Source organism: Xenopus laevis, chromosome 6S (assembly GCF_017654675.1).
Source record: "Xenopus laevis strain J_2021 chromosome 6S, Xenopus_laevis_v10.1, whole genome shotgun sequence".
Lineage (NCBI taxonomy): Eukaryota > Metazoa > Chordata > Amphibia > Anura > Pipidae > Xenopus > Xenopus laevis.
In genome coordinates this window covers 11,971,795-11,985,103 of record NC_054382.1, presented here as the reverse complement: position 1 = coordinate 11,985,103, position 13,309 = coordinate 11,971,795, and the positions used below count along the sequence as shown (strand labels likewise).

Below are 13,309 nucleotides of genomic sequence, written 5' to 3'. Positions count from 1 at the left end.
ACAGGTATGGGACCTGTTATCCAGAGTGCTCGGGACCTGAGGTTTTCCAGATCTTTCCGTACTTTGGATCTTCATACCTTAAGTCTACAAGAAAATCATATAATTATTTAATAAACCCAATAGGCTGGTTTTGCTTCTATTAAGAATTAATTATATATTAGTTGGGATCAAGTTCAAGGTTTTGTTTTATTATTACACAGAAAAAGGAAATAATTTTAAAAATTTGGATAATTTGGATAAAATTGAGTCTATGGGAGACGGCCATTCCATAATTCGGAGCTTTCTGGATAAAGGTTTTCCGAATAACAGATCCATTACCTGTACTTTACAACTACTACATTATTTTTGAAAAAGAGAGTTAATTGCCAATGTTGCTTCTTTTATTGACATCATCTCCTTGTGTTTATGTAGATTTCCTCCCGCACTAAAAATATACAGGCAGTTTAACTGGCTCCTTATGAGATTGACTCTAGTGTGTGTGATGTGGACCCTAGATTGTAAGATCCACTGGGGCAAGGGCTGTTAAAATCTCTGTGATGTGATGCATGGCAGGTATTAAATAATAACTGATGCCAACTTGTAACTAAGTGAATGCTATTATATAGGAAATACGATCTTGCTGATGATTTACAAATAATTCTTAAAATGGTGTCAGGATCCCTTTAAATCCATTTAAAGCAATAGTGTCTATCACAAACATGCTGGCTTAAAACTCATAGGGAGGGTGGTTCAGATTTTCTGGCAGTTGCAGCCTTTGTGTGCTTCAGCCAATATTACCACGATGTACAGTGTAGCTGTCGACATATTATTCAGTCTTCCACTGCCCTGTGAAATCTCCACCACTTCTAAAATGGCATTGATTTCTCCTTAAATGTACATCTCAGCCTCTGCTGGGAGACATGGTCAGTTAGAGGGACAAGCAATATTCAGCTTATTATACATCTACCAAATAGTAGGGATGCACCGAATCCACTATTTTGGATTCGGGCGAACCCCAGAATCCTTTGCGAAAGATTCGGCCGAATACCAAACCGAATCCGATTCCTAATTTGCATATGCCAATTGGGGTGGGAAAGGGAAAACATTTTTTACTTCCTTGTTTTTTGACAAAAAGTCACGCAATTTCCCTCACCGCCCCTAATTTGCATATACAAATAAGGATTTGGATTCAGTGCATCCGTACCAAATATCAAAGAGAACGGCAGAGATATACTGCAAGCAGTTTGTGTAACATAAATAAAGTCATACATTTTTTAAGTGTTTTTATGTTAGTCGGTTTGTGATTTGTCCAAATTATTGCCTTGCTATTATTTATTAAGTAGGAGTCTCTAAATGTCTCAGCATCCACAAACAAGTGAAGGGCTGCAGGTTAGGCATCAGGTTTGGGATCTGTCATCATCATGTTTGGGAAAGTTCATGGTGGTTTCCTTTTATTGCCTTGCTGTTTTAGTTGAGATGGATCCAAGGGCAAATCAGACTTTGTGGGGCCTCATTATTTATATAAAGTAAAAGTCTCAAAGCTGCGTCATTTGGTCTTCCAGCTTCCACCAACAACCGAAGGGCAGCAAGTTGGGCAATTGTTATTAAGTAGGAGTCTCTAAGTGTCCCAGCATCCACCAACAATTGAAGAGCTACAGGTTTGGGATCTGTCATCTGGCATGCTTGGGAAAGTTCATGGTGGTTTTCCTTTTATTGCCTTGCTGTGAGGGTCATCTTTAGTTGAGATGACTCCAAGGGCAAATCAGACATTGTGGGGCCTCATTATGGATATAAAGTAGGACTCTCCAAGCAATTACTCTAGAATTCGCCAACAGCCGAAGGGCTTCAAGTTGGGTGACAGCTTTAAGCTCTGTCCTCTGGCATGCTTGATACCATCTTGCTCTACTGTACCCAACTTCTTCTGCTTATAACTGCTGGACTGCCAGGTCTCTATCCAAAGCCTGAATGGCCCACTAAAGAAACTTTTGCATCCAATTTTCAACATGACTAGAAGGCTGTATATATAGATAGATACAGTAGATATAGATAGATGTGGTCAATACAAGCAAGCACTCACGGCAGCATGGTGCATCAACGCATTTCGATCCTCAGAGGATCATCATTAATATCATGACGATCATCCTCTGGGGATTGGACTGCATATTGATGGCTAGCACCTGGCTGATGTGAAGTGATTGGTGAGTGCCGATAAAACTCTGTTTATATATAGGGATGCACCGAATCCACTATTTTGTATTCGGACTTACCCCTGAATCCTTTGCAAAAGATTTGGCGAATACCGAACTGAATCCGAATCCTAATTTGCATATGAAAATTAGGGGTGGGAAGGGCAAAACAATTTTCACTTCCTTGTTTTGTGACAAGTCACGTGATTTTCCTACCCGCCCCTAATTTGCATATGCAAATTCGGATTTGGTTCGGCCAGGCAGAAGGATCCTGGCTGAATCCCGAACCGAAACCTGGATTTGGTGCATCCCTAAAAATTTTGAGAACTTATTTTTGCAAAATGCATAGTATTTGTTCCTAAGCAATCATCACGGGCACTAGCTGTAAAGTAAATATTCTGTGGGTGCAATCCAGGCACGGCTTGATTATGCATAAGGGGTAGTGATGGGCGAATTTGGGCCGTTTTGCTTCACCGGAAAAATCGGAGAAACATTCGAGAAATGTTTTTTTAATGCCGGCGAATTTTCGTGGCAATTTTGCGAATTTATTCACCGGCGGCAAATTGCGGGAATTCGCCGCAAATTCATGCCCATCACTAATAAGGGGTGTTCTGTAGATATCGTTAGTTCGATGATGAAATGCAGTAATTTTTGTTTGCTTTCCTAATTAAAATGCGAATACGCTCTTTCTACATTCCGGATTATACCGAATAGCAAATGTAATCCTACAATAATAACCAGTAACATAATTGGTAGTTAGTGTATGAAACTTCCCACGTTATAATTAAATTGCTAAAGTCTTGAAAACCAACTGTATGTACATTTTCTATTTAAATAAAAAAAAAAACTGTTATAATGGGAACATTTTGATTTAGAGAATTAAAGGAAAAGATATCGTTATTGATTGTTATATAATGATATTTTTGAAGATATACAATAAACAATGCTAACTATGGTTTTTTTTTTTATAACTGACTGAAAGTGATATAGTTATTATTATGCGGCTTCTTTAGTTCAAATTCCCCTTGGAGGTTCGGCCAAGCTGAGGCTATAAGGCAAACATTTCAAAATAACATGGAAGTTACCTCTGAAAAACTATCAAGGCTGATTGGTCCTTTTCAGGGTTGACGGGACCATTAAGGAAGAAGCAGAATTTACGAGGGCAGACCCAGTCAAATTTGTGGTATCCAAAGAGCTGAGGTGCAAATTAACTAAAGGGCGAAGTGACTAACGCTGGTGAAAAATTCACCAGTTTGATGTCATTTCGGAACTGCGCCGATTTACTAATGTTTGCTGGCGTAACTTTGCTAGTGAAGGATATAGACTCTAACTGTACTTTGCTCCCTAACACCAGGCGAATTAGTGCTCTGGCGAATGGACGTAACTACGCAAATTCACTAAGATGTGGATTTTACTGAACGTTACCTCTTACGCCAGACTTCCCTTCTCCACCTCAGACCAGGTGAAGTGCAATAGAGTAGATAGGAGTTCCTAAAAAAATAGTTGAAAATTCCCAAAGTCCCAAAAAACTCTTGTGTCTTTTCTTTTTTTCAGGGTGATAGGCTGCAAAAGAGCGTACATTTTTTTTGGGGTAACCGGGTTCCCCTACATTTCCTAAAATTTGGGACATAAAATATATACTGGGCTCATGTGTAGGGCAATATAACAACTTTATTTTCTTTTATTAAGGTTCCCTGGACTTGTGTAGTGTAATGTATTTGCTGCTACATATACGTCCATTGAACTTCAACTTCCTACCCTATGCAAATTAGGCAATGCTAGCACAACTTCACTTTGCTTGACGCATTAACACTAGCGCAACTACGTCAGGGTTCGGCGCCCTGGATGCAACTTTGAATTTTAGTAAATTAACGTTGTCCTGGAGAATCTACGCTTGGTGAAGTGTTGCGCTGTGAGCAAAGCCGTCGCTGGCGAATTTTCGGAGGTTAGTAAATTTGCCCCTAAGAGTCTCTTAGTAAATATTTCAAGCACAGGTCAACTAGCTAATTTGGTTAATCTATTAATGAAATATAGGGGAGGTAGGAATGTTTCCAAATGACATACCAGGTACAGTAGGATAATAACTGTTGCTATGAAATACCAAGGGAGGTAGGAAAGTAACAGAATTCACTAGGGCAGACCAAGTCGAATTTGTGGTATCCAAAGGGCTAAGAGTAAAAAAAACTTCGACTGCCTACTTCGCCACCTAAAACCTACCGAGCACCAATGTTAGCCTATGGGAAAGGTCCCCATAATCTTTCCTAGCTTTTTTTGATCGAAGGAAAATCGTTCGCTCGAACAAAATGCGGTAAATCCTTCGACTTCGATATTCGAAGTTGAAGGATTTTACTTCGAGGTTCGAATATCGAGGGTTAATTAACCAATAGTAAATGTGCCCCGGAATGTAGAACATTTTTATTGAACTGGTTACAGTAAAGCCTAGGAGCTGAAACCTCAAACCAGCAGAGGTTATTGAACAGGACCACTATTCCAGGAAAAAAGTTATCAATAAAATACATTCAGAGTTAAGGGAATGCCTTACTTATAGGCACTCCTCAATGTTTTAACCTTTCCTTACTATTAACCCTCTTTATTAGTAGTAGTAGGAACATGACTTATTGTAATGGAATACTCAGGGAGGTAGTAAAGTAACTGTTCTAATGAAATATTAAGGAAGATATGAACATGACTATCCAAATGATATGCCAGATGGAGTAGTATAGTTACTATTCTAATTAACGACCAAGAGAGGTAGGAAAGTAACTATTCTAATACTTAAATATAGGGGAGGTAGGAAAATAATCCTTCTAATCAAATACTAGGGATGGTAGTAAAGCTTCTCTCCAAATGATATGTCAGGTGGAGCAGGATAGTTAATATTCTAATTATATACCAAGGGAGGTAGGAAAGTAACTATTCTAATAATAAAATCTAGGGGAGGTAGGAAAATAATAATTGTAATGAAATACTAGGGGCCGTAGGAAAGTGTCTCTTCATATGATATAAATATACCATTGTGGAGTAGGATAGTTACTATTCTGATTAAATACCAAGGGAGGTAGGAAAGTAACTATGCTAATAATGAAATATATGGGAGGTAGGAAAATAATAATTCTAATGAAATACTAGGGGCTGTAGGAAAGTTTCTCTCCAAATGATATGCCAGGTGGAGTAGGATAGTTATTATTATATAAAATACCAAGAGAGGTAGGAAAGTTTTACTTAAGTACCATGGAAGGTAAGAAAGTTATCATTCTAATGGAACACCAGGGGAAGCAGAAATTGGAAATCAGAATAAGAACATTACAAGCAGAAAGCAGTTAGCTAACTTCTCAAGAGACAGCAGTTTGGTGTCAACAGCATTTAAAAAAAACAATATTAAATAGTGACACATTTTCGGAAGAAAATCAGAGAGCCTTTTTCTATGATCAGTGTAATGAACAACTGTCAATCTGCTAATTTGCCAAATGAATCAAACACACTCACGGTCTTCAAAGCTCTGCTAATTTAAAATGTCCACATTTTAATTTCCAACCCATCTTAGATCGCAGTTAATGAAAAACAAAATTTTAATCCCCAGTTAACACATGAATAAATGGAAACTGTTGCCTTTTACCAAATAATAACAGGATTATCTTGAGACCTGTCAGTTTGGAGGAAAAAAACATAACATAGTACAAATTTTCATAAAAATGAGCAACGGATAGAATTCAAGATCAGAGCAAGAGGAGAAGGCGAAAAATCTGCATTCATGGTAATAAATATTCATATTTGTCTGCTCTGGAGATGAAAATCTAATCAAGGGGCTATTGATGCACCCATCCCCCCCCCATTTTTTTTATTTAAAGCAAGGCGTTTCATCTAAATTTGGTTTGATATGGAAATTAGCCTTTCTGCGAATCCTTGAGGCCATGAGCATGCTGGGAAAACTGTAGCTGTGTCCACTTTCTGAACCATCCCGTTGGATTTTGTTGTTGCATAAGAAGCAAAAGACAAAATAGTAGTGGGGTGGTGAGCAGGCCTGGACTGGCAATCTGTGGCTTCTGGCAAATGCCAGAGGGGCTGCTATAAGGTCCCATAGAAAGTCAGTATTTAGTGGGCTGGTTGGGGCTGTTTGGGCCTCTTTATGGGCTGATTGGGCCTCTGTGTACCTGAAATGCCAGGGCCTATTTTAATTCTCAGTCCGGACCTGGTGGTGAGAATTATGGTCATCCTGGCAATTACCATTGGGTAAAGCAATTCACCATTTGGCATTTATGCGGAAAGCTCTTTTTTTAACAGATAATAAATTCATTTATAATAAATTTTAACACACATTTTTGAGAATCCTTTCTGACGAGCAGTTTCAAACATGTGTTACATAGTTGTTTTGTTTTCTGTTAAAGATACACACAAATGTCATATGGCAGGTGCTTTTTGTCCAGAGACACACATGGGCTAGATTTTGGTCACTAAGCTTTAAACTGTAGGCGTCACTCAGTCCTTCCAGTCTTGCATTCCAAACTGAGCTGTGCTGGGCCTATAGAAGCAGCGAAACCACCATAGAGCTGCCACCATCTCTGGACCAGCCAGTAGCTCCAGTAGTTCCAGCGTAACCCTTGAATTTCTGCATGTCAGGAGCACTCCGCTTCATCAGGAAGATGGTGGCACCAAGGGCCACATACACGTGCCATGCTTGGACACCAAGGAACTCCAAAGAACTCCAAGGAACGAGAAGACATGGGTTCGATGTCCGAATATAGGCTGCACTTCTTGGCATTCATGGGTGTTTTATAATTCGTTATTTGCAGTTTCCTGGAATTTTGACCTTCTGCCTTGTTCCTGCTGTCTGCCCTTGAACCTTTTGCCTGAATCTTAACCACAATCCTGTCTTAACCCTTTGGCTATCACGTATTGGACTTTGCACCTAGTGTTTCCTCCTTGGTTCAAACTCCTCAGATAATTGGGCCATGAAGGCCTGATAGTGCACTTTTTTTTTTAACCTAGTTAATTTTCACAAACCCTTGCCTACACCACACTAGCTGAGCACTCTCTCCACCATCCTGCCTGATTAGCAACCAACACTACCAGTTTCTGTATTTTAGGGCCTAGAACTAGCACAAAGTTCTTCTTTGTTTTGTTGTCTGATTGGATAGTTTGATAAACTGTCAGATTTCGGGAATGTTTACCGGTTGTGCTACAGAGCAATTGAAATATCTTGAAACATTTTATCCCTGCTTTTCATACAGACATATTTCAACAAAACAACAATTACGAGTTTTTTTTTGCTGTATCAGCCCATAAAGCCCCACTAATAGGTTGTGGATTGAAAAATATGGACAGGTCACCATTAATGTGAATTCTGAAATCAACCAGTAGGACTATGCCACAGTACAGTAAAGGACACAAAATGATATACCTTATGGCTCATACACCTACATCCAACCTACATACACCTACATCCAACGCAATGTCTGCTTAAGGTAAGTGGATTCATGAGGACACAAGATGATGACAAGCACCTACACAATCTACAGATGTAAACATTACACTTTTTTTGGGGAAAGACTCAGACTAAGGTTCCATCAGTCATCTGTCATACTAATGAATAGATTCTGTTTTGCATAGTGATAGAACTAGTGCCGGATTTCCAAGAGGAAATTAAACAACCAACACATTGTGGATCAGTATTCAAGCCGGCTTTGTTCTTCCGTGTTGTTGGTCTATTCCAGAACAAAGTTTTTTTCTTTTTACATTATTTATGTTCTAAAGGCCCTTTCCCTTTAAATACAGTACACTGAGATTTTGATTCAGTGTATCATGTTATGAGATTTCCACCAGAACGCGAGAACCGGAATGATGGAATTCAGGATGTAATTTGTCTGACACTTGTTCTTTTTAGAACTCTTTCCAAGGAATTCCTTCATTCCACTGGGATCTAGAATTAGCATTTTAATGAGGCTTTTTTTTAGGGCAAGGAACCAAAAATTCTGGTGGCCTGGATATTTATGGGCAGAGATCCAGCTGTCATTGATTAGCTGGCTGGCAGGGAGAGGAACCTGGCATCCAATGTCCTACATAACAAATTATATAGCACTCCAGTTGTGAATAATAATGCAGGGGAATATATGGCAGTGGCTGATTGGGTTTGTTCTTTGTTCATTAAATATATAGGGTTGTGTCTCTTAGCTACTGAGATGACTTGGGCGAGTGCCACAGACAGGACGTGAAAATTACTTGATAGGAAATCCCTAAAGATAGAAGCTGTTATACTGCCAGTCCTCTGGGTAAAAGGAGAAAGCCACAAAGTAATATTATAATTTATTTACTTGAATAGCATGGGCCGATTTATGCTGGTCTGTTCACATAGGAGATATTTATTTATTTATTTAAAGCAGTATGAGTAATGACAATCATTAAATATCTAGGGGTATTGTCAATAGTAGTCTAAAAAAATAGAGTTAGCTTTATAAAGATGAGGAACATGGTCAATTGTAGTCTAATATAGAATAGAGTTAGCTTTATAAAGATGGGGAACATGGTCAATATTAGTCTAATAAAGAATAGAGTTAGCTTTATAAAGATGATGAACATGGTCAATATTAATCTAATAAAGAATAGAGTTAGCTTTATAAAGATGAGGAACATGGTCAATATTAGTCTAATAAAGAATAGAGTTAGCTTTATAAAGATGAGGAACATGGTCAATATTAATCTAATAAAGAATAGAGTTAGCTTTATAAAGATGAGGAACATGGTCAATATTAATCTAATAAAGAACAGAGTTAGCTTTATAAAGATGAGGAACATGGTCAATAGTAGTCTAATATAGAATAGAGTTAGCTTTATAAAGATGGGGAACATGGTCAATATTAGTCTAATAAAGAATAGAGTTAGCTTTATAAAGATGAGGAACATGGTCAATATTAGCCTAATAAAGAACAGAGTTAGCTTTATAAAGATGAGAAACATGGTCAATATTAGTCTGATAAAGAACAGAGTTAGCTTTATAAAGATGAAGAACATGGTCAATATTCGTCTAATAAAGAATAGAGTTAGCTTTATAAAGATGAGGAACATGGTCAATATTAGCCTAATAAAGAACAGAGTTAGCTTTATAAAGATGAGGAACATGGTCAATATTAGTCTGATAAAGAACAGAGTTAGCTTTATAAAGATGAAGAACATGGTCAATATTAGTCTAATAAAGAACAGAGTTAGCTTTATAAAAATGAAGAACATGGTCAATATTAGTCTAATAAAGAACAGAGTTAGCTTTATAAAAATGAAGAACATGGTCAATATTAGTCTAATAAAGAACAGAGTTAGCTTTATAAAGATGAAGAACATGGTCAATATTAGTCTAATAAAGAACAGAGTAAGCTTTATAAAGATGAAGAACATGGTCAATATTAGTCTAATAAAGAACAGAGTTAGCTTTATAAAGATGAGGAACATGGTCAATATTAGTCTAATAAAGAACAGAGTTAGCTTTATAAAGATGAGGAACATGGTCAATATTAGTCTAATAAAGAACAGAGTTAGCTTTATAAAGATGAGGTACATGGTCAATATTAGTCTAATAAAAAATAGAGTTAGCTTTATAAAGATGAGGAACACGGTCAATATTAGTCTAATAAAGAACAGAGTTAGCTTTATAAAGATGAGGAACATGGTCAATATTAGTCTAATAAAGAATAGAGTTATAAAAACTGCCATGAACTCCCATAAACTTGAAATTCAAAAGAAAAACGACCAATCAAAATTTATTAAAAAATTAGAATTTTTTAAAATTTGGGTGAATCGGGTGAATTGTATCGACCTGCAAACTCGAATTGAATTTTAAAAAAAAATTGATTGAAGGAGGTCTTCCATAATCTTAAACACCAATTTGGCAGGTTTTAGATGGCGAATAGTCGTATTCGAATTCTTAAAGGGACATTACATGATCAATTTCGAAATTCGAATTTTGAATTTTTTTTAAATTTGAATCGAATATGGACGATTCCCTAGTCGAATTACACTAAAATAAACTCAAAATTTGAATGAAAAAATTCAAATTTTCAATTCAAACCATGATAAATCTGCCCCCGAAAATCAATATAATAGTCTATTAAACACTGTGCACATGTCCCTGTACTAATTCAGGCAGAGCTGTCAACTTCCCCCTATCAGTTTCTGGAGATACGCAGAAAACTTTTCCAGGTAGTGATGTCAGCGGAAATGACATCAGGGGCATGTGATCTTCTTCTGAAGCCACCAAAACTGCGCTGCACATGCGTATATCGGATTTTTGCCTGCAAATCGCTGGAAATCACCAGTAATCGTCAAAAGTGGGGGGAATGCATCAGAGTATTGGGAGATGGGGGAACATATTGGAAAATCACTTAATTTCTGTGAAAATCATGGGATTTGACAGCTCTGTACATGTCAACTAATAATATGTATTTTTTGCACAGACCTTAGTGGGAACCGGTTTTCTGGACTTCTGAATACAATTAAATGTAAGGAAAGTCAAAGTTAGTTAAGAATATTTAAATATGCCTGAGATCAGTGACTTGGACACAAATGTTTACCATGTGTCCAGCCATGCAGTGCAATTCAGTAAGCTTTTGGGCAAATATAAAGGCTAAAAATCTGTCATAGATGAAAGCTACCAGGTTTAGCTTTCTAGCTGCTTTAGAACTCAAATATTTGGCTCTGAGCTTAAATATAAATACTCTGAATAAATAGGGTTGATTGGCTAATGAATGGAAATGAATGAAATAAAATGAAAACTTAAATAAAATACAACCATTTTCTCACGCGTTGTTACAAGTATAGGTACCTTTTATCTGGAATGTTCGGGACCTGGGGTTTTCTGGATAAGAGGTCGTTTTGTAATTTGAGTCACGATACTTAACCACTCCTTAACCCAATAGGAATGTTTTACAATCCAATAAGAATTAATTATATTTTACTTGGGATTAAGTACAAGGTGCTGGTTTATATCCCAGGGAGAAAGGAAATCATTTTTAAATAATTTGGATTATTTTTTAAAATGCAGCCTATGGTAGATGGCTTTCCCATATTTTGGAGAATTCTGGATAATGGGTTTCTGGATAAGGCTCCCTATACCCAGGCCCGGGCCTGGGCCTTGAGCGGCAAGATTTTCGGGGCCCAGCTGCAAACTACAGAGCAATGGGGATTACATTTCTGTAATCCCCATTGCTCCAAAGCATAAGCATGCGAGCAGAGTGAGAGGTGTGTGCGAGTGCAGCCGCTGGGCGATAGGACCCAGCGGCACAGGGGCACCTCAACCCGGAATCTGGGCCGGCCTATACCTGTATATCCCAAGAACATATTTCCCTCAGTGAAAGAATATGTTACACAATTTAGTAGTTTTAGTTTAGTAATAGTTTAGTGTATTTACACGATTTACTGTTAAATTGTTGGGTGGGAATTAAGGACCTTTAAAATAAAACATGTTTAGCATTTATAGAAAATTGTTGCACGTCAAAATAATTTTGATACACGAATTTCATGGGAATTTCGCAATTTTTTTTCGAATTTTTGGAATCGGAAAGGAACAAATGTGCCCATTACTATTTGTGGATAATAGACCTTGCAACTCTAGGCAATGTCAGTCAGGGGCAACTAAAGGAAACCAAGTGTGGTCTTGCTTAAAAAAGGGGCATTGATATATGGGATGAAAGCACAGTTTTGCCAATTTATAGGTTACCTGTAAGGCCTCGTCTGGAGTATGCCGTGCAGTTATAGGCTCCAGTCCTTAAATATTAATGCAGAGAAGTGTAACTAAGTCTACTATGAGTGTAGGCTGTCCTTGGAGTTATTTTTTATGGAGAAAAGGTGCTTGCGAGCAGGGCCAGACCCCCTCTCCCGGTCTCCTGCCGCAGTGCAGCAATGTTCGCGCATGTGAGTGGCTCCGTTTGTGCATGCATAGTGTCGCAGTAGGGGGTCCGGAGGGGGGCCCTGGACATCGGCCCCCAAGTGCTACCCTACTTGCGAGGGAACATGTTTACTATTTACAAGTACATTAGTGAACATTATTTACAGATAGTAGGGGATTTTTATTTTTTCAAATAGAAAAGAAGAACAAGAGACCATTCCTTTAGACTTGAGGAACTGATGTTTCATTTGTAGCAGCAAAACCAAAGTAGTGCATTATTAGCACTTAATTGTGTCTTCCAGCAGTACTTCTTACAATCTGATGTTTCCTCTCAAGAAGCAGATCAATAAATGCTATCTGCTGATTGGTTTCAAAACTAGATCAAATATTGTTCATATTATTATATGGTTCCCTTATGAACACATTTCTGGGCAAAACAAAGTCATGTTTTGGTCCTGAAATGCTATACAAATTAGGCATCTTGTTAGCCATTTACTACTTCTCCTCTGCTTTATTCATTCTGACTTGATTTTATGTAAAGAAGAAGTAAAAATGAGGATTAGTGATGGGCGAATAAATTCGCCTCTCACGAATTTGCAGCGAATTTCCACATTTTGCTGTCAGCAAATAAATTTGCAAATCTCGCTAAAATTGATGTGCGACAACACTATTCGGACGCCCATTGACTTTTGAATTGGCGTCAATTTTGATTTTCACGCTTTTTTCGAAATTTTTTCACAGTTTTGCAAATTTAGCGGGAAATTCTGGAATTTTTTGGCAAAGCGAAATGGGAGAAATTCGCCCATCACTGATGAGGATAAATATAACCAAATTTTATCCTAACATGATGGGGCATATATATCAAGGGTCGAATTTCAAATTGAAAAAACGAATTCAAAAAGACCAACCGAAATTAAGTCGAAGTTTTTTTTTTTTGGTCAAATAGGTTAGTTTTCAATTGAATAGGTCCATATTCAGCTGAATTTGAATCGTTCGAATCCAAGGAATAGCGCATTTGATCAAATTCGATTCAAAGTTTTTCCCAAAAAAACTTAAATTTTTCAAAGTCCCCCAATTTACTCCAAATAGGTTCTAGGAGGTCCCCCATAGGCTAAAACAAAAATTTGGCAGCTTTTGGATGGTTTTAAAGAGACAGTAGGTGATAAATTTCAATATTCAAATTTTTTTAATTTTCTTCAAATTCGAATCTAATTTGGACTATTCCCTACTCGTTAAAATTCAATTCGAGTTTTTAAAAAAATTCAAATTTGAATTT

At 37.5% G+C, this 13,309-nt stretch overlaps 1 protein-coding gene across 2 annotated transcripts in view; it reads left to right on the top strand.

Annotated features, from left to right (window-relative positions):
- Positions 1-13,309, top strand: part of ptprn2.S (protein tyrosine phosphatase receptor type N2 S homeolog) — a 577,776-nt gene that overhangs the window by 352,151 nt on the left and 212,316 nt on the right. The window lies entirely within an intron of this gene.